At 43.4% G+C, this 19,177-nt stretch overlaps 1 protein-coding gene and 1 long non-coding RNA gene across 5 annotated transcripts in view; one reads left to right on the top strand and one right to left on the bottom strand.

Moving 5' to 3' along the window:
* Positions 1–1,832, bottom strand: part of LOC134165599 (uncharacterized) — a 32,128-nt gene extending 30,296 nt beyond the window's left edge. The window contains exon 1 of the long non-coding RNA XR_009965579.1: positions 1,685–1,832. This is a non-coding gene — a long non-coding RNA (uncharacterized LOC134165599). The remainder of the gene's footprint in view (positions 1–1,684) is intronic.
* Positions 1,833–2,571: 739 nt separating this feature from the next.
* OSBPL3 (oxysterol binding protein like 3) overlaps positions 2,572–19,177 on the top strand; it is a 100,270-nt gene continuing 83,664 nt past the window's right edge. Inside the window, exons 1-2 of one of the 4 annotated variants that reach the window (XM_062622559.1) lie at positions 2,572–2,849; positions 8,805–8,885. The gene's annotated coding sequence lies outside the window, so the exon portion shown is untranslated. Of the gene's footprint in view, positions 2,850–8,801; positions 8,886–19,177 lie in introns of all 4 variants that reach the window. The other 3 variants (XM_062622557.1, XM_062622560.1, XM_062622558.1) reach the window with 3 other exon arrangements.

The following is a 19,177-nucleotide window of genomic DNA, read 5'->3' as shown; positions in this document are numbered from 1 at the left end:
ATTGCACGTCTTCAAGTTCAATAGAGATGCAGAAATTATTTTCACCTCATAATTAAAACAAAACCTGGAAATCAAAAGACAATCCCTTTCATTGCAGCACTGGAAACATTATTGTGAACTGCCTTTACAAAACCACAGTAAAGAGCAAGCTAAAAGGACACACATAATGGTAGAGTTTTCATTCAGACCATGTAATTTAAGTCTGAATTATATTAGATCAAAGGCAAACTGAATTAAAAAAATACCTGTTGGATTATGCAGAATGGAGTTCCTCTGCTTAATAGCTCTGGGAAGATTACAGTGTCATAAGGCTCTATCAATCAGAACAGAAAAAACAAAGAGCAAGGATAAATCGAAGGTTAAGTGCATGGTGCTGAGGAACACCCTAACCACCTTCCTTTTACTATTATAAACCGGATGGATTTGTGTTGATGGATCTATTAAGAAGGAAAACCAGCAATCTATATTCAGACAGAGGCTTTCTGCCTATACATTTCCTCTGATGTGTAGAACCATGTTATATTTTGGCATCTCAGTTAACAGACTGTCACTATTTCTGTCGATTTTCTAACAAAAAGAAAAGGGCTCAAAGGGCTGCTTATTAATTTATTTATAAACTTTTCTTTAGCCCAGGAAAAGACAGCACTCCAATATATTTTCATTGTTTCTGTTTAACAGAAGATCAGAACAAAAGAAAACAAAGCCCTAAATCCACAGAAAGGCAAACTCCTTCCTAATATAACTCCAGTGAAATAATTTCATGTAGCCCAGAGATGTGCTCAGTCTGTGTTTTTTGCTGTGATGAACACAGGAACAGCAAGTGTCCTAAATACTTCAGGAATCTCAAACAACGTAACACCTACACAGCAGGATTCAAGATGGAGATTATGGACTGAAGTGAATTTCATTTCTGCTTTGTTTCTTTTTTTGTTGCAGGGCCTGGAGACTGTATATCCTCACAGAACCACCCAGCTCCTTTCCAAATCAAGAGGTCATCTGAGCTGGGTTTCAGTGGGAGCTGGAACAGGCCATACATGCATAGGACACCTACTCTTACCTAACAGTGTGTTATTATATCATGCGATCCCTATAAACGTGTACCATCAACATATTCCAGTTGCCTACATACTCCTTTTTGCTACTGCAGGCTATTTGGTGCCTTTAGTTCAACAACCGCACTCTTTAAAAGGACAGTGTTAATTTTGTCCTAAAACTTCCATAAAACCTGAAACCTAAGGAATTGCTATAAGCTATTGTGATAAACACCCCGGGGCAATGCCTGAATTCCCATACAGCAGCAATCTGAAGCTACACTAAACAATATAATCAGAAGTAAAACTGCTTCTGTTAGCTTTCATTAACTTTGTTGTTTGATGCTGACCAAAACATCATTACTTGAGTTTTAATTGTGTCAACAGCACCTCCGTAAGTTGTCAGCAGGCTGTATGGCTACAGACAGCAGCAAAGGCAATAGAAGCCCTCTGCTGTAGTAGCACCTAGGCCAGCTCTGAAAGAGACATTCAGGGTGCTTGGGTCTCTTTTGTGTCTATGGTTTGGGAAACCTCTGCTTCACAGTGTTCTTAACAAACTTGATGTCTCTCATCCCCCTGTAAGATTTAATTTAAAATTGAATGTACAGCTTTACTCCTGGATTATGCTACCACAAGTTCTGATCCATTAATACCCTCCCTACCTTTGGGATGTCACTCCAGCTTGTTTTTCCTAGTGCTTCTGCTCTTTTCTAATGCAGTATGAATGGTATACATGCTGAAAAGGGTTTGTTTCCCATAATCATTCCATGTGAAAAAAGCACCAAGTTCTGAATGGAACTGAAAGGCTCAAATGGAATTGATCATTTCTAGGCACATGAGGCTGAGGAGAGAAAACAGGGTGGTTCTTCCCACCCCCATCCCTTTCTTCCAAGTATGGATTAAATCACACTTTGTAAATAAAACCTGTGCGAATTGTGTGCCAGGTCACATCCCGTCTACATCCTCACAAGCACGAACGATTCTGGAAAGATTTAGCACACACATTAAAGGGCTCGTGGAAACAGTCCAGAGCGCTTCTAACGGCTTGGATCCAATTAAGTCATTCAAGTCGTTTCTTTTTAAATAAGACTCGCAGGAACACGCTAATTTTAGGAAGCGAGGGGGCGGGAAGGGGTGTTCCTCTCCCACTGGGGAGCCCTTCCCGAGGGGGCGCGCAAAGCAGGGCAAGGAGAGCGCTCCCCGCCCGCCGATCCCCTCAGGCCGTTGCGGGTCCGCCGACTCCGCAACAAGCCCTCTCCGGCGGCGGCCGCTCGCACTTCGCCCCGACGGGGAGGGTAAACCGCTCCCTCGGGCAGGAGCGGCTGAGGGAGCCCCCGCTCCCGAGGCTCCCGCGGGGACAATACGGGAACAGCTCCGCACCTCGCCCCGCGCCGCGCCCCAGCCGCTCCAGGCCCCCTGCGAGCTCCGCCTCACCTCAGTGACCGCGCCCCACCTGCCAGCCAGGCGCTGCCCGTGACGTCATGGACACACCCCCTGCCCGGCGGGCGGGCGGGAATAACGCCTCCTTAGCATGCAGGGGGCGGGGGGAAAGGGTGAGCAGGCGCTTCCCATTGGCCTGCGCTGCTGCCAATCAAGCGCGGCGGTCCCGCCCCCAGCCCCGCTCGTGGACGTTCCCCAGAAGGCGAAGCAGAGAGCGGTGCTGCTTTGCGCGCCCCGGCCAGGGCCGGCGCAGGTGGAGCGGGCGGGCGGCTCTTTATGGTTGCAGTTGTCGCTGCCGTCAGACTCTTTCCTCCCGGCCGCAGGGCGCAGCTGCCCGGGGGCTATGGCGGAGGCGCCCGGCGGGCGGTAGATCGGCCGGTGAGGAGCTCAGGTGGGAAGCGGCGTGGCAGGGCGTATCCCCCGGGTGGGCTGGCGGCGGTTGTGCCTCCCCTCGCGGAGGTGCTAGTTCTGCACGGGAGTAAAGTGTCCTTTTACCTCACGGAAGGCACCGTTCTCGCTCGGTTCGCGCCGAGGGCGACTGCGGGCCGGGCCGTGGGCGGGCTGGCGGCGGTTGCCGTTGCAGCGCCTTACCCTCCCGCCTCCAGCAGAGCCCCTCCAGCGGCCGTCTGGAGTCCCTGCCGCCCGGTTACAGCCCCGCGCGGCTGTTCAGGAGCTGCCGCCAACTTAAACACCTTTTCCTGCTTCGGGAGGGTGCTGCTGAGGGCTGCGCGCTCTTTGTGTGACTCCCGCTGTGCGCCGTGTGGCACCGGGACGGAGCGGATTCCAGATTAGCTGTGGTACCCTTGGCACCAAGAAGTGGCTTTCCTGGAGGGAAGGGGCGAGGGCAGGGCTTCCCCCCTTTCTGTGTGTTCTGGGGAACGGAGCTGTCTGTAAGCGTAACTTGGGAAATGTTGGGCATGTTTGCAGAGCCGTCGCTCTCGTCTCAGTCTGTGGCTCTCTGTGTGCGTGCAAAGTAAAAACGCCACCGTTTTAGTTAGTTATTTGCTTTCCTTTCGCACATCTTTAAGAAAATAGGTTAATTAAGGCTAGCCGCTTCAGTTTCAAGGTTGATTTAGTTTTCATTTGAGGACAAATTAGGCATTACGAGCATTTAAATACTCCATTACTCGAGAGCTGCTTGGTGCGGTTCACTGGCACTTGCTGATTTATTTTTATGAGGGAGGTTATCTGGAATGGCTGGAGAAAAGGGCGTTTAACAAATTTACTTTGCCTTGTAAGGTGATTTGTGTGCCTTACGTTTTTGTCCTGCGCCTCTAATGCCAGTAGTAGTGTTTTTCCTTCTGCACTTTATTGAGAAGGGATACAGGGAGCACTTGATTGTTGCTTCATCTCTTGACTTTCATCGATTAATGGTAGAGTTCAGAATGTTTCACTCTAATTTCAGCAGTGCTTGTAAGTCTGGTTTCAGTATTCAAAGCAGGTATTTTCATGTACTTTTTCTGTAAAGCCATAGATAACAACAATTTTAATTTCTGTGAGCTTTGTTTTTTATTATTGAAAATGTAAAAGGAAAACAGATCTGAAATAATACTCCCTAGGGTGTAGTTCCAATAGATTAAGCTAAATATTTTCTACTTTGGCTCCTAGTCTATTTCCAAAGGAATAGCATTCACAGTTCATTATTCTGTTTTCTTTACCCTGATATCCCCCTTCCTACACACAGTCTTAGCCTGTTTGTTTCCTCTCTTAACCATTTTCTGTAATATCTAGGTTGTTTTGGGGATTGGAGATGCTCTCTGTGTATGAGTGTGCACTGAACAGTTGTGGTTAGACTGAAATTACTAGCATGTTCACTAAGGGCAGGAAGTGATGGTGAGACTCAGTTATTGCAACACTGCATGCGTGTCTTGCTCAGACACATTAACAAATGTCAGCATACTGTATTTTATACAAAACCTTATTTATTTTAGTAGCTGTGTGTATGCCATTGTAAAGAATATTGGATCTAGTTCAAGCCTCATCTGTTATAAACAGATGCATGTCACTCTTAACAGCCTTTCCTTCATTTGTTGCATTCTGAAGGTCTTGTTACATGCTGTGTAGAAGTAGAGTGAAATAGGCCATTACTCTGGCAGTCTTGGATCTTACGGTTTCTTGTTGAAAAATTGAGTTTTCAGTTGCTATAAACAGTGCTTTTAGCTACAAAATGAGGAAAGCCTTCCCATTGAAAGGAAACTCATATATGAATTGCTAATATGTTTTAGGCTTAAATCTTAGTTGCTGTAATGTGCCTTTTAAAAAGATGCAGTGATGAATGAGGCAGCAGAATATGTGACTGTGCAGACATGAGGTACTTTTACATGTGAGAAGCAGCATAGTATTTATATCAGCATATTTTGATCTTACTGAAGTCAGTCTCAATTGATTTCAGTTACGATTTGACTCACCAAAGGCTCAGAGTTTTGCTGGTAAAAGGCTGAGGGATAGACACTGTGGTACACCACTACTAAGGTAGCTGAAGAAACTTCTAGGAGAATCTAATTGCCTTTTCCTGTATCAAGTTTCAGATAATAGGTTGCAGATATTGTGAGTTCTGGCAAACAGCTCCCCAGACTGGGACTGATGTTTCTGTTACAAAATTTACCTGGCTCTGCTCTTTGAGATTTGCATGTCTGTCTTGTGCGTTTGTGGTTGTGTTCAAGCAGTATAATTTGGGTGACTAGTTTTGGTTTTGTGAAGCTGTCAGTTGTGGTACAAGTATGTAAATTCTTGAATATTATGCCTCAAAGCACATGTTACATTGCTCTAGTTTGTCGTTTATCCAAAGGACAAGGAGGTTTTGTGTATTTAACATTCTGTCCTGTTGTGGGTACTTGTCCTTATTCTGCTAATGTAAAACATATACCCTCAATGTTAATTACCTTAGAGCAAAGTTTGCTGCCTGCCTTCAAGGTCGAGTGATATGGGCGTTGATGCTAATGAAATGACAATCTAGGTAAAATTGGAAGCATAATAGCTAAGAAAAGCACAGCTGTGAGTCTGATCCTGAGAGGCAGGATATCCATAACTCCTCCTCCTTTCAATCTGTTCTAGCCTGTTGCTCATGCGAAGTTCTTGAAGCTGCTTGTGACTTTCATGTAGTGCATATGTTCAGAAATAGCAGATTCTATTATATATGAAGTTATGACATGAATTAGCACAGTGTTGCAGTAGTGGTTTTGGAGCTCTGTTGATATGAAACTTATGGCACATTGTTGCAAGTTGCTTGAAATAAAAATAAATTTGAGGACAGTCTCAGCAGAGGAGGAAAACACAAAACTTGCACAGATTCTTTATGATTTTCTGTATTCAGGTATCTCAACTGAGATAATTGTTAAATGATCAGAGTTGTTTTTTTTTTAAATATGGGTTCAATAGCAATTCTGGTACCTGCCTTGTTAGTAAAAGCAGCAAGTACTCTTACTGAGCACTAGCTGAGACAGAGAAATGTATTCGGCCAGTTCAGCCCAGTGCAGCTCAGCTTCTGCCTGCCTGGTGTGCCAGAGCAGCGCTGACTCAGTGCAAGCTCCTCAGGGTAGAAGTCACGTGTTGGTGTGTAGCGCTGAGCATGGAAGTGCTTAATCCTATTTCCGTGTCTGGGCACTCTGTGATGCTAACCACGAATGTAAAGACATAGAGTTGAGCCGCTTTTCATGTAGCAGGTGCTGAGCAATTTTTGCAATGCCTGTTTGCTGATGATTGACAGAATTTGGCTGAAGCTGTTCTAGATATGGCTCTTGAATCTTTTTCTGTGGGAAGTACTGATAAGCGTGACTTGACAGGAATCCCTGTTATGTGCAACAGGAGGAAGTTAAAAGGGTGAGAACTGACTTTCACTGAACTCTAAGCACTAAGCCGAAGCAGTACATTAAGAATTGCTATGAGTTTCTAGCTCGAGAGATCTCCAAACTTAGCAATTGTATATCTGGCTGTAAGACAGACTGAGATAAAGATAGAGGCTGCCTAATAGCATCTGGTAAGTCACAGAAGGAAGGCTGTAGTTATGATTCTTTATGCAGCTCTGTGCACTGGTTTTCAGTTTTTTTACAATTTAGACTGAACTTGAAAAATCCTTCCTTTGAACTCACTGAATAGCGTATTAGACAAGCTCTGTGTTCCTTGTCTGACCAAGAGGTGGGTATGTATCTGTGTTTCTAGATTTACCACTTTAAAGTCCAGTTGCTAAATTACAAGTATTTGAACTGAAGAGTCCCTCTTTAGTCTTTAAGTTGTGGGGTTTTGATGGCTGAATCCTGTTTAGGTTGGCAAACACAGCTGCCGCCATGCCAACACTTAATTATTTCTTTCTGGATGTTTTCTTTGACACTCATGTTAATATGGGTGTGCAAACACAACTCCCTTATTTTCTGCCTTCCAATGTAATGCGTAGATGTGGTATTAAGGAGTTTTTTTTTCTTGATTCGTCTTTCCATAATAGCAGCTTTTAAAGTGATGGCTTCAGATTCTGCCTGCATGTTGGCTGAGGTGAAACCTGAAAAATAATCACAGCAAAAGAAAAGGTACTATGTGGTGCTGCAGGTGTCATGCATTGCTTGTTCAAAGAACTCTATTCTTCGAACAGAGGTGGTAGCAATACAAAATAGTAAAGGTGAGAAACCAATCCTTGTTTGTACCAGTGTTGATAACTATTCCGTGTTTACTGAAATACCTGTTGGATTTCAGTAATGACTTTTTGTTGCCATTAGGAAAACCTGAAGCTTTCTGGCCATTTATTGTATCCTCTGATTAATGTTTCTAGGGTAGAAGTTTTAAATGTTTCCCTGGATGAATGTAGTTTATATATACTCTTTCCTCATCTTAATTTCTGCCAATTTTGTTATCAACACTTGTGATGATACTGCAAAAAGTCTATTGTCACAAGTGCCATCTCTTATCTGTTATGCCGATAAATTAGGTGACTTTTAGATCAGACTTAATGCCACTTTTTCTTGTGATTCTGGAGGCTTTTCCTATTCACAGTGTATGCATTGTTACTGTTCTGACTTCAGTCTGTTCCATTTTCATATAGCTGCTGGTGAAAATTAATGAAGCTCGGTTCCAATAAAGAAGGACTGTGTGGGTATACCCCATTTGCCTTACATGTTAACTTTGTTTCTTCCTGAAGTGTAGCTGAAACCACAGAAGAGACAATTTCTAAGCAGCTTGTCAATCACCAAGAGAACTGTGTGCGCAGGAGACTTTATGCTTCTCAGTGTACAAGCCTATCTATGTCATTGTTAATTCTGCTTGTTACAGAAAGTTAAGTCCTGCCCTTCAGGTTTTCATACGAGTGGAGTAGGATACAGATTTTGGGCACCACTTCCTTCCGTCTTGCCAACCACTTGCATTAAAAAGAGTCTCGTTCTCTTCAGAGATAATTGCTTTTCCAGGGTGGCTGGAAAAATAGCCTTGAAGAGGGATAGAGTTTATTTGTACTCTTAGTTCCCCAAGTGAAATGTCCAGTTCTTATTTTCACAGGACTTTTGCTGTTCTGTCCGCAGTGACAACACATAGCTTTGAAACCAGCCGTGGTAAGTTTCATTGTCAGAAGGGTTCTGCTGCTTCCTCAGGCTGCGAGGCACAATAGCAGCGTCTCCCCTGAACTTGATGCATTACACATCTTGCTCATGCTGGCACCTGGGACTATGCTGGCCGCAACTGTATTGCTAGAAAAGAAACTTATTTAATAGTCTTATAAAATACTGTATTCTGAAGGAGAGTGAATGGTTCTGTTGTTTCTCTATATCCCTTGCTTGTAACAAACACAAGTGCTGAGATTCCATAGACAAAGCTTTGACAGCGTAAACTGTGAATTTAAGTGCAACTTACAATGTAGGGGAGGAGGAGGGAAGAAGTTTCACCGTGAATGTGTTTCGGTCACTATTTTGTGTATCTTAAAAAGAAGCAGTGAGTGTCTGTTACTCTTCTGTAGTACTGCCTGAAAACTTTAAAATAGCAAAGTGTATCATCAGTAGCAACGGGGATCCTGAAGACCTGTTAGTGATTGCATACGGGGGAGCTGATGAAGCTGGTTCTGAATGATATGGGCTACTGAGTCTTTGCTAGCTTGTTAAGATGACTGTGGTAGGAGTTTGTGGTGGCTTTTTCAGCTTCACTCCCTGTTACCTTGCTGCTTGCCAAAGGCAGGCAGCCTAGTACTTGCTGAGAGATCTTTCTACAGTCTGGTAACTGTGTGGGATTTCCCACCTGCAGTTGGATGTATCTGTGTCTGTGCAGCTCAGTGGCACATGACCTCTTAGTTCTTGGGAGCTATGCAGCCATTTAGATAGCAGATGTTCCAAGAACTTGCTAGTCCATATTTTTTTTTAGCAGTGATCTCACCACCTCAAAAGAAGTGGGCTGCCTAGCACACACTGACTATTTGGAGCTGGCATTATTGCTGAAAGATTACAAGTCTTTTGCTTTTTAAGTAAACAGTACTGGAATAAAAAAGCAAAAATAACAAGCAAAAGGTGTTACAAAGACTATGCCTGAAGACAAAAATTCTCCTTAATTTTTGGGGGTGGTTTTGCTAGTAAGAGTGGTTAATAAGCTCTGTCTTCTAGCCTGGTGCTGCTGTGTCTTGGAAACTTCTCAGAACTGCATCTTACTTGTCGTTATTGTTAATACGGTTAGTTAAATTGCTTAAAACGGCCATTTTTAGTTTCCTTTAAAGATAACATTCTGATAATGGTTTTGTCATTTGTTAAGATGTGTAACAGGGCAGTGCCAGAGGCAGTGGACCCTGAAACACAGGAGGTTCCCTCTGAACATAAGGAATTACTTTTCTCACTGTGAGCATGATTGAGCACTGGCACAGATTGCCTGGAGATCTTGTGGAAACTCTCTCCTTGGAGATATTCAGAAACTGTCTGGACATGGTCCTGGGCAGGTGTCCCTGCCTGAGCAGAGTGGATGGACCAGGTGACCTGCAGAGGTCCCTTCCAACTTCAGCCATTCTGTGATAATTCTGGTAATGTATTTTGAAGTTTAATGGAGTGCAGCTTTGCTCCTCAGACTCTGTTAGATCTATAAGTAATTTTGGAAAAGCCAGCCTGGTGTTTCTCTCCAGTCTTGTCTGGGTATTAACTGCATCAGTAAGCAGCCACCTTTCATACAACAGGGTGCATCATTGTTGGAATAGGCTTATTATGGAGGATTGGTTGTGTTTGACAGAATTTGACTTATAGACATAAAAGAGAACTAGAACTAATGGGGCTATCTAATTTGCCAATACTAAGGTCAGATAACAAGCAATTTGTATATGAAGAGGTATAATCTAGGCGAAATTGAGTCCTGTAATTGAACTACAGTAACAACCATGTTTAGGAAGAAGATTTGATATTTCTTGTTTGTTTTCTGATTAAGGCCAAACAATGGAAGGAAAAGAATGTTGGTCTACAGGACTTTGTCATGTTTTGGCAGGAAAGCTTTTTAAAAGCTGTTTTAAAAAGTGAATTCACTATGGTACCCTTACTAGAATCAATAAACATTATTTATTGAGTAAAATGATGGACAGCTAAGATGTGGTGTGGACTTTCATTTCATTTGCCTACCACTGTGGTATCTGTACCACTGCTAAGATGCGCTGAGACACACTGGGATTTAAATTCCTGACCTCAGTATGAGGGGTGGTTTTACTGTGTTATTATTAACCGTGCATTCAAAAAAACAGATCTGAAATGAAATGTAAACTTTGGATGTTGAGCAAAATATCGTGCCAGAGTGTTGTCTGACTGATTCATGTCTTCCTTAACTGAATGGTGCTGCTGTTTTTTTCAGTAAGTGACCTAGCTAGGAAGTACCAATTCAAAGCTTTACACTACTGCCACAGCTGTTGAAATCCAGGAAGCATCAAACCCATTCATTCTTTCCTGTTTAACAAAAAATAAAAGTTGTATCTCTGAGTTTGTTTGCAGATTTGTTACTGTCCTCCAAATCTACCTTTCTTATCTGTGAGGCATTGAAACCAGAAGGGCATTATAATGAACTTATAAACCTTATAGAACTAAGGCTCACTTACTAGATATCTCTCCGTGGTTAGAAAATGTCAAATTATAGGGAAGGGAGAACTTAACTTAGGTAGAGAATTGCTGTTGTGGATAAAGTTTTTGACTTTTACCTTGTGTCCGGTTTGTTTTGTTGAAGCAATCTTTTTAACATTCCTTTTCTTAGAGTAAGAATAAAAATGCACCACTGAAATCATGTTTCATTCAATATGGAATTTCATTTCAGGTTTAGAGATGTTAAAGCTTTCCACAGGATGGCTGAATCATAGGCTTATGTGCACACACATGCACATACACTTCGTTTCACAGCTTGTATTCCTATGTATAATACTATATTGTACTGTACTCTTTGAAGTTTGACAGGATCAACACTTCTACTTGAAAATCAATAGTAGAGCCGTTGCTGGGATGTTACTTTGGTAGATGAGGCTTACTGTTTATTTTCTTGTGGGGTTTTGTTTGTTTGCTTTTCAGAGAAAAAGGAGGAAAAAAAGTATTGTCAGACTTGCACAAAATGTCGTGTTTGATGAGGGTGGCTCGTTGCATTTATTTACTTTTTTTTTTCTTTTATTGTAGGAATAAAAAAGTACATAAGGTCAGTTTCTTCTGCCATGTTACATGCATACAAATGCTGGTGTACTGATGGTCCCTTACTGGTGACAATCTCACATTATAAAAGATCAAATTTCAAGTAATGGGGCATTATTGGGTATTTTAAAATGCATGCAAAGTTACTGTTTTCATCTACCAGACTTCAGTAATCTGCTTTTAGTCCTAATTGATTAGCTTGATAAAATGAGCACGGAAGGTGCAACTTCCTGTTTCTAGCTGTATTGTCAGCCATCTCTTTAAATAATTGGCTTCTTTAATTTCATAGTAATTCAGTGAAAGAACAGTGGCTGCATTTCAGTATCATGAAGTGACAGTGTTCTCACTTCAGGAAACATTTTTGGGGCTTGTGTATGGAGATGACTGCTTCCTACTGATGAGCCTTAGGAAACCGTGGTATCATAGAATCATAGAATAGTTAGGGTTAGAAAGGACCTTAAGATCATCTAGTTCCCCCCCCCCCCCCCGCGCCATGGGCAGGGACACCTCACACTGAACCATGCCACCCAAGGCTCTGTCCATCCTGGCCTTGAACACTGCCAAGGATGGAGCATTCACAACTTCCTTGGTCAACCCATTCCAGTGCCTCACCACCCTTACAGTAAAGAACTTCTTCCTTATATCCAATCTAAACTTCCCCTGTTTAAGTTTTAACCCATTACCCCTTGTCCTATCACTGCAGTCTCTAATGAAGAGTCCCTCTCCGGCATCCCTATAGGCCCCCTTCAGTTACTGGAAGGCTGCTATGAGGTCTTCACGCAGCCTTCTCTTCTCCAGGCTGAACAGCTCCAACTTTCTCAGCCTGTCTTCATATGGGAGGTGCTCCAGTCCCCTGGCCCTCCTCTGGACTTGTTCCAATGGTTCCATGTCCTTTTTATGTTGAGGACACCAGAACTGCACACAATACTCCAAGAGGGGTCTCACGAGAGCAGAGTAGAGGGGCAGGATCACCTCCTTTGACCTGCTGGTCACGCTCCTTTTGATGCAGCCCAGGATACGGTTGGCTTTCTGGGCTGTGAGCGCACACTGCCTGCCCATGTTCATTTTCTCATCAACCAACGCCCCCAAGTCCTTCTCCGCAGGGCTGCTCTGAATCTCTTCTCTGCCCAACCTGTAGCTGTGCCTGGGATTGCTCTGACCCAGGTGCAGGGCCTTGCACTTGTCATGGTTAAGCTTCATAAGGTTGGCATCAGCCCACCTCACAAGCATGTCTGGGTCCCTCTGGATGGCATTCATTCCCCCCCAGCATATCAACCGAACCACACAGCTTGGTGTCATCGGCAAACTTGCTGAGGGCGCACTCAATCCCACTGTCCATGTCACTGACAAAGATGTTGAACAAGACCGGTCCCACCACTGATCCCTGAGGGACACCACCCATTACTGGTCTCCAGCTGGACATTGAGCCATTGACCACAACTCTTTGTGTGCAGCCATCCATCCAGTTCTTTTACCCACCGAGTGGTCCATCCATCAAATTGATGTCTCTCCAATTTAGAGACAAGGATGTTGTGTGGGACAGTGTTGAATGCTTTACACAAGTCCAGGTAGATGACATCAACTGCTTTGCCCCTATCCATCAGTTCCATAGCTCCGTCACAGAAGGCCACCAAATTGGTCAGGCAGGATTTCCCCTTAGTGAAGCCATGCTGGCTGTCACCAAGCACCTCGTTGATTATCATGTGCCTTAGCATGTCTTCCAGGAGAACCTGCTCCAAGATTTTGCCAGGCACAGAGGTGAGACTGACTGGTCTGTAATTCCCCGGGTCATCCATTTTCCCCTTCTTGAAAATGGGGGTTATATTTCCCTTTTTCCAGTTGTCAGGAACTTCAGCTGACTGCCATGATTTTTCAAATATGATGGCCAGTGGCTTAGCAACTTCATTTGCCAGCTCCTTCAGGACCCGCGGATGGATTTCATCAGGTCCCATGGACTTGTGCATATTCAGGTTCTTAAGATGGTCTCAAACCAGTTCCTCTCCTACAGTGGGCCTAAGGTCTTCATTCTCACAGTCCCTACATCTACCTTCCAAGACTTGGGTGATGCGGTCAGAGCCTTTGCCAGTGAAGACGGAGGCAAAAAAGTCATTCAGAACCTCAGCCTTCTCCAAATCCTGTGTAGCCAGTTCTCCTGAGAGCTTCCTGAGGGGGCCGATGTTGTCCCTAGTCTGTCTTTTATTTGCAATGTAACTATAGAATCCCTTCCTGTTATCTTTCACATCCTTAGCCAAGTTTAATTCTAACTGGGCCTTGGCTTTCCTAACCTGGTCCCTAGCTTCCCGGACAACATCCCTGTATTCTTCCCAGGCCACCTGTCCTTCCTTCCACCTTCTATAAGCCTCTTTTTTCCTTCAAAGTTTCCTCAGGAGCTCCTTATCCATTCAAGGAGGTCTCCTGACCCTCCTGCTGCGCTTCCTTCTAGTTGGGATGCAACACTCCTGAGCTTGTGGCAGGTGATCCTCGAACATCAACCAAGAGTCTTGGCCCCCCCTGCTCTCTAGGGCTATATCCCATGGAACCTTACTAAGCAGGTTCCTGAAGAGCCCAAACTCTGCTCTCCTGAAGTCCGGGGCCATGAGCTTGCTGCACGCTCTTCTCACTGTCCTGAGGATCTCAAATTTGACCATCTCATGATTGCTGCATCCAAGGCTGCCCTGGACCATCACGTTTCCAACCAGCCCTTCCCTGTTGGTGAGCACGAGGTCAAGCATGGCACCTCTCCTTGTCGGCTCCTCTATTACTTGCAGAAGGAAGGTGTCTTCCACACAATCGAGGAACCTCCTGGATTGCTTGTGCTGGGGTGTACCATCCTTCCAACAGATATCAGGGTGGTTGAAGTCCCCCCTGAGGACAAGGGCCTGTGAGCATGAGGCTGTTCCTGTCTATAGAGCTCTTCATCCACAGAATCCTCTTGATCAGGCGGTCTGTAACAGATCCCCACAGTAATTTCTCCCATAGCTGTTCTCCCTTTAACCCTGACCCACAGACTCTCTGTTGAGTGCTCACCTGTCCCCAAACAGAGTTCTGTACTCTTCAGCCTATCCCTAACATAAAGTGCAACTCCCTCTCCCCGCCTGCCAGGCCTGTCATTTCTAAAAAGCCTGTAACCTGCCATTCCAACACTCCATCATGGGAGCCATCCCACCATGTTTCTGCAATGCCTGTTATATCATACCCCCGTAGACGTGCACACATCTCTAATTCCTCTTGTTTGTTCCCCATGCTATGGGCATTTGTGTAGAGGTATCTCAGCCGAGCTCTAAATGAAGGTGGCTCATTGGCTGGAGCGGCTGGAATATCTCTACATTGCTCCAAGCATTTATTATAGGTGCTGGCAACAGACTGGGTGTGTTGGGATAGAATGATGCCCCCCTCCCCTAACACATCTAGTTTGAAACTTTCTTGACCAGCCTGGCAAGCCTCCTACCAAAACCACTCTTTCCCTTCAGTGTCAGACCAGCTCCACCTCCTCTGACCATATTAGAGGTATGGCTCAGCATTTGATAACATCCGTGTTTTTCTTCCTATCTGTAGATGCCATTTCAGTCTTGATAATCCAGAGATAATGACAGTTCACATTGAACTAACAAATGTTCCTTGCCAGATGAGCTCGTATTATGTACATTAATGTGACTAGAATGATAGCATAAACACACCCTCTGTTTGGCGCAGGAGGAGAGTTGTTCTGGTTTGAGAGTTCTGATTTTCTCAAACTATGAAATAGCAGTTCAGTCTGCAGAGCCCTTCTGCAAAATGATCATCTTTGCTTGCTATGAAGTGAATCTTATGTTCTAATCTAAAAAAACAAAAGCTTGTCTCTTGACTATGAGAAAGGTGTAATGCTTTTCTTGCTATGGCCTGTCTCCCAGCACTCAAATCCTGCAGAACTTGAATTCTTGAGGGATTTTCATTCTTAATGTTATTGCTTAACAGTCTGCAAGTGCATTGCCACTTGATCAACCTTGCAGTGGGTTACTTAAAATCTGTAGCCTGTGCATCTGTTAGGCATTACTTCATCAATAAAACCATACCTTCTATATTAGCCCACCCTAATGCACCTACAGTTGAGAGGAAGGGTGGTATTTGGTAAGGAATGTAAGTATAGAGGGCGGTAGATCAGATTTTTTTTTTATCAGTGTACTTAACTTTAATTCTCGCTTCTTATTCTGGTTGACCAAACTGTTTCTTTTACTTTCTTGTGGGTTTTTGACCCTTGAAAATCATGGGGGGTGTTCTGAGCAAATACAAGCAAGTGACCTTAGGAAAGTGTTCAGCCCTGTTTGTGAACACCACTGGAGCATTTGCATGCAAGAATGTTTTGTGAAATGGAGGCGTGCAAGCAAAAATCACGCGGCATAGATTGGCTAGACTTTTGCTTGGATTGGGGTTGTTGAAGAAGGGAATTGAAGAAAACTGTTCTGATCTCCCTGATTCCTCCGGGCAGTGGCGGCTCTGAAACTCTCGTTTCTGTGTATCTGAGGCCCAGAACTCGGAAAACTGCAGTCATCATCTTTGGGAAGGCATGGACATGCAAAGTGTTAACATGAAGTCAAGAAGAAAACATCAACAAATTCCATTGTTGGAACTGATGTAGTAGAAGCTACTTATCTCTGGTAGCCTAAACTTAGATTCTGAAGAGTACAGCAGACTTGATCTGCCACTTTTTGAAATTAATATGCCTTCAAAAAACCCAACAAAGCATTATTCACAAAAGAAATGCATTCAAGTGAGTAAAGCTGAAATAATTTCTTCTTATGAATGGAAACTTTAGGGTATTAAAGCAGTGTCAGTTTGCAGCCCAGATTAAATCAGCAATAGTAACATTGGTAAGTGGTATGTAAAGGCTTCCTGCTGAAAGAGGCTGTACTGATACGTCACAGGACTGGAAGAGTTCCTAGATGCTTATGTTCAATAGTTGTTGCAGTCAGTACATTTGTATATCCCTATTTGTAAAGTGGCCAAGCATAAAATAGTCAGAGCTTTACCCCAAAGTGTCTCATTAACAAACTGTTTCAAAACTTCCCTGCTTTGACTAAAACTTTTATTCCAGGATTTTGGCTAAATGTATCCACGACTACTTTGTACACCTGTCTGAAACTATCTCAGTGTTTATAAGAGCATCTGCATTCCCTCTGAGTCTTTGTCAACTGGTTAACTTTTTGCTTTGTTCATGTGGGGAGACTCTTCCTTTCCCCCAGTCATTTTAGGAAACTTGCATTTAGACTTGAAGAGATGCAGAAAATCTTGTGATGGGGCTGACTGCATATGCTCATGGTATTCACTTCAGGACAGTATTCTGCTGTTAATCTTGCATGATCTTGCATTGATCTCAGGTGTATTTTGAGTGACATGTTTCGTTTCCTGATTAGTTTAAATGCTGGCAGGGCCATATGCAATGACTTTTTTAACGTTTCCCTATATGTCTTTGTAGGAGATGTCTTACTTTGTCAAGTGTAGGTTTTTTCTCTTTACAGTCTTTCGTCAAACTGGTGATGGAGCGAATGTGTAGTCAGTTCATATATGTTTGTACCTTTTCTTCCTCGGTTGTTCCAGATGTCAGAAAAATTTCTCCTTGTCTTACTCCTTGGGTCCTGACCTTGCCTTCAGGAGTGATGAACTGTGTTTCTTGGTACTGCTTCTGTTCATGTGGTTCCTCTCACCTGGTGTTCTAGTTGTTTGATGCATCAGGGGTGCCTCAGTATGGTTTGATACCTTCATTCCCTTGCTGCTAGTAGGACTATAAAATAAAACTAGCCCCAAGATAATTCCTGGCAACCTTTTCCCATGATCTGTGTCCAGCCTGATATTTTTTTATCGTTTTCTGTGGCCAGCTACTTAGTCACTTTGCAATTCTTCTACTAAATAAGATTATTGCCAGCTTTGTTATTTTTTTTTAATGCAGCTGTTTTTAGGTCCAGATGAGAGATCCAGAATTCTCTTGTCATTTGTAAAAAACTAATCTGTTACCATTGACTTTGGTATTTCCTTCTGACTCTTTCTCTGAAATCCTGCATGTTACTGATTGTAGTAGGGCTAATTACTTTTGGCTTTTCTCCCCTCACTTCCAACTCTAAAGGCAGGTATTATGTTTGCTCTCCTGTATCTCAGAATACGTCCTGCTCTCTTTCTGTCTGCTTTAGAAGTACAGATTATGGAGTTTAAATGTCTGTATTGCCTAGAGGTGAAGTAGGCACAGTAATACGAGAATTCATTAAAGCTATGTTTGCAACTAGGTGTATAATTTAATCTGCCTTTTCTTGCAGAAATCTATGGCAGTATTATCTGGTTTCCTCAACTCATGCTCAGGAAGCTGTTACTTTTGATTCCATGCAGGTTGTGTGAAGTTTCCAGGCCTGTTTCATAGTAGACATCCTGTCTTTGTTTCTTTACTAAGAAATTTTCACTGCCAGGTTACTTCTTCACTTAGTTTCAATGTGTTGTTGAGGAACTTTTTTTAAAGGTCTTTTAAATCAATTTTTGGAAAGTTTTAACTTTATTCTGTTCTTTAACATGCAAAGTGCCACTTCTTTAGTCAACTGCTTCCGTGCCTTTTTGGGAGCTGTGGAGAAGCTATTTATCTAGCTAATCCTGTTTCCTCTTGCAGGTTGTCTACCGCACTCTGGATCCCGTGAGGCATTTCCAGATTTGTTTCTGCACATTTAATGAAGCAGCAGCTCAGCATTTTCAGACAGTCTGAATTCCTCAGTCCACCTGACTACTTAAACTAGTTCCTTTTGCTTATTACTCGCTTGAGTCAGAGAAATTAATCTCCTGTAATGCACAACTCAGTGTGGTATTTTTCATTCTAATAAAATAAAATCCATACCAGCCCCAAAATTCCATGACTTCTTGGAATCTACTGCAGACTCTCAGCACTCTGAGCGCGGCTGATCTTTTTCTCAGGTGTTTTTTTTTTTGAACCCAGTTGGATTATGTTTGTTCTTCTGTAGCGGCATGTTTGGACTGTTTAAATCTATCACAGTTTTTAAGTGGTGTGGATACGTACTACCCCTACCTCTGCTGGCTTTTCTGAATAGCATGTACATTTCAGCATGTGTTTGGCAGTAAGACTCTGTTGCCCCTATGATATCTAGTGTTTTATTTAATTCAAGCCCATTAGTTTTGCGCGCTTTAAAAGAGGCTATACTATTTCAATGTTTTATCTGGCCATGCCTGTTTACCAGGCAGACTACATGTCTGCCTGACCCCTGCTCCCATCTGTGTTTGAACTTTCAGTCCTTTCTCAAATGATCAAAAGTAAGAGCCCTTCTTGGCCATATCACCATTTTCCTTTGCTAGTGCAGAGAGGGTAGATGTGGTGATGGTGTGGGTGCCCAACTACTCTCGCGTCTCGCTTTCATCTGCAGGTCCCTCCCTGTGTGTGTCACTCTGTCCTAAAGGTCTCTTGGATGAGAGTCCATCAGCAGGAGAGTCCTGCTCAGTGGTTCTGAGTTGTGTTTCACCTATCTTTCTCTCTCCTCTTTATTTTAATGCTTTTTTTATCAAATCCCTTGAGATACAGCTGTATCAATTGTTTGAAGCCCTGCCATGTAAATAATATCTAGATTCTGTCCCCCCCGCTTCTGTTCTTTGATTGTATCTTAAGTAATCTTGAACACCCAGAAAGAATATAGCTTCAGATCAGCAGGGAAATACATAAAGTGCAAGGAGGGAGGGGAAAGGTGACATGTATGAATCATTTGATCAAATTGCAAAGCATTCACTTAAATGACTTAATATGTTTTATAAACATAGAATCATAGAATAGTTAGGGTTGGAAAAGACCTTAAGATCATCTAGTTCCAACCCCCCTGCCATGGGCAGGGACACCTCACACTAAACCACATCACCCAAGGCCTCGTCCAACCTGATCTTGAACACTGCCAGGGGTGGAGCATTCACAACCCCCCTGGCAACCTATTCCAGTGCCTCACCACCCTAACAGGAAAGAATTTTCTCCTTACATCCAATCTAAACTTCCCGTGTTTAAGTTTGAACCCATTACCCCTTGTCCTATCACTACAGTCCCTAATGAAGAGTCCCTCCCCATCATCCCTATAGGCCCCCTTCAGATGCTGGAAGGCTGCT

This window comes from Pezoporus occidentalis, unplaced genomic scaffold, assembly GCF_034315485.1.
Source record: "Pezoporus occidentalis ecotype Australia unplaced genomic scaffold, CSIRO_AGI_Poc_V1 ctg243, whole genome shotgun sequence".
Classification (NCBI taxonomy): Eukaryota; Metazoa; Chordata; class Aves; order Psittaciformes; family Psittacidae; genus Pezoporus; species Pezoporus occidentalis.
Note: the sequence above shows the minus strand (reverse complement) of the source record. Positions and strands in the feature narration are given on the sequence as shown.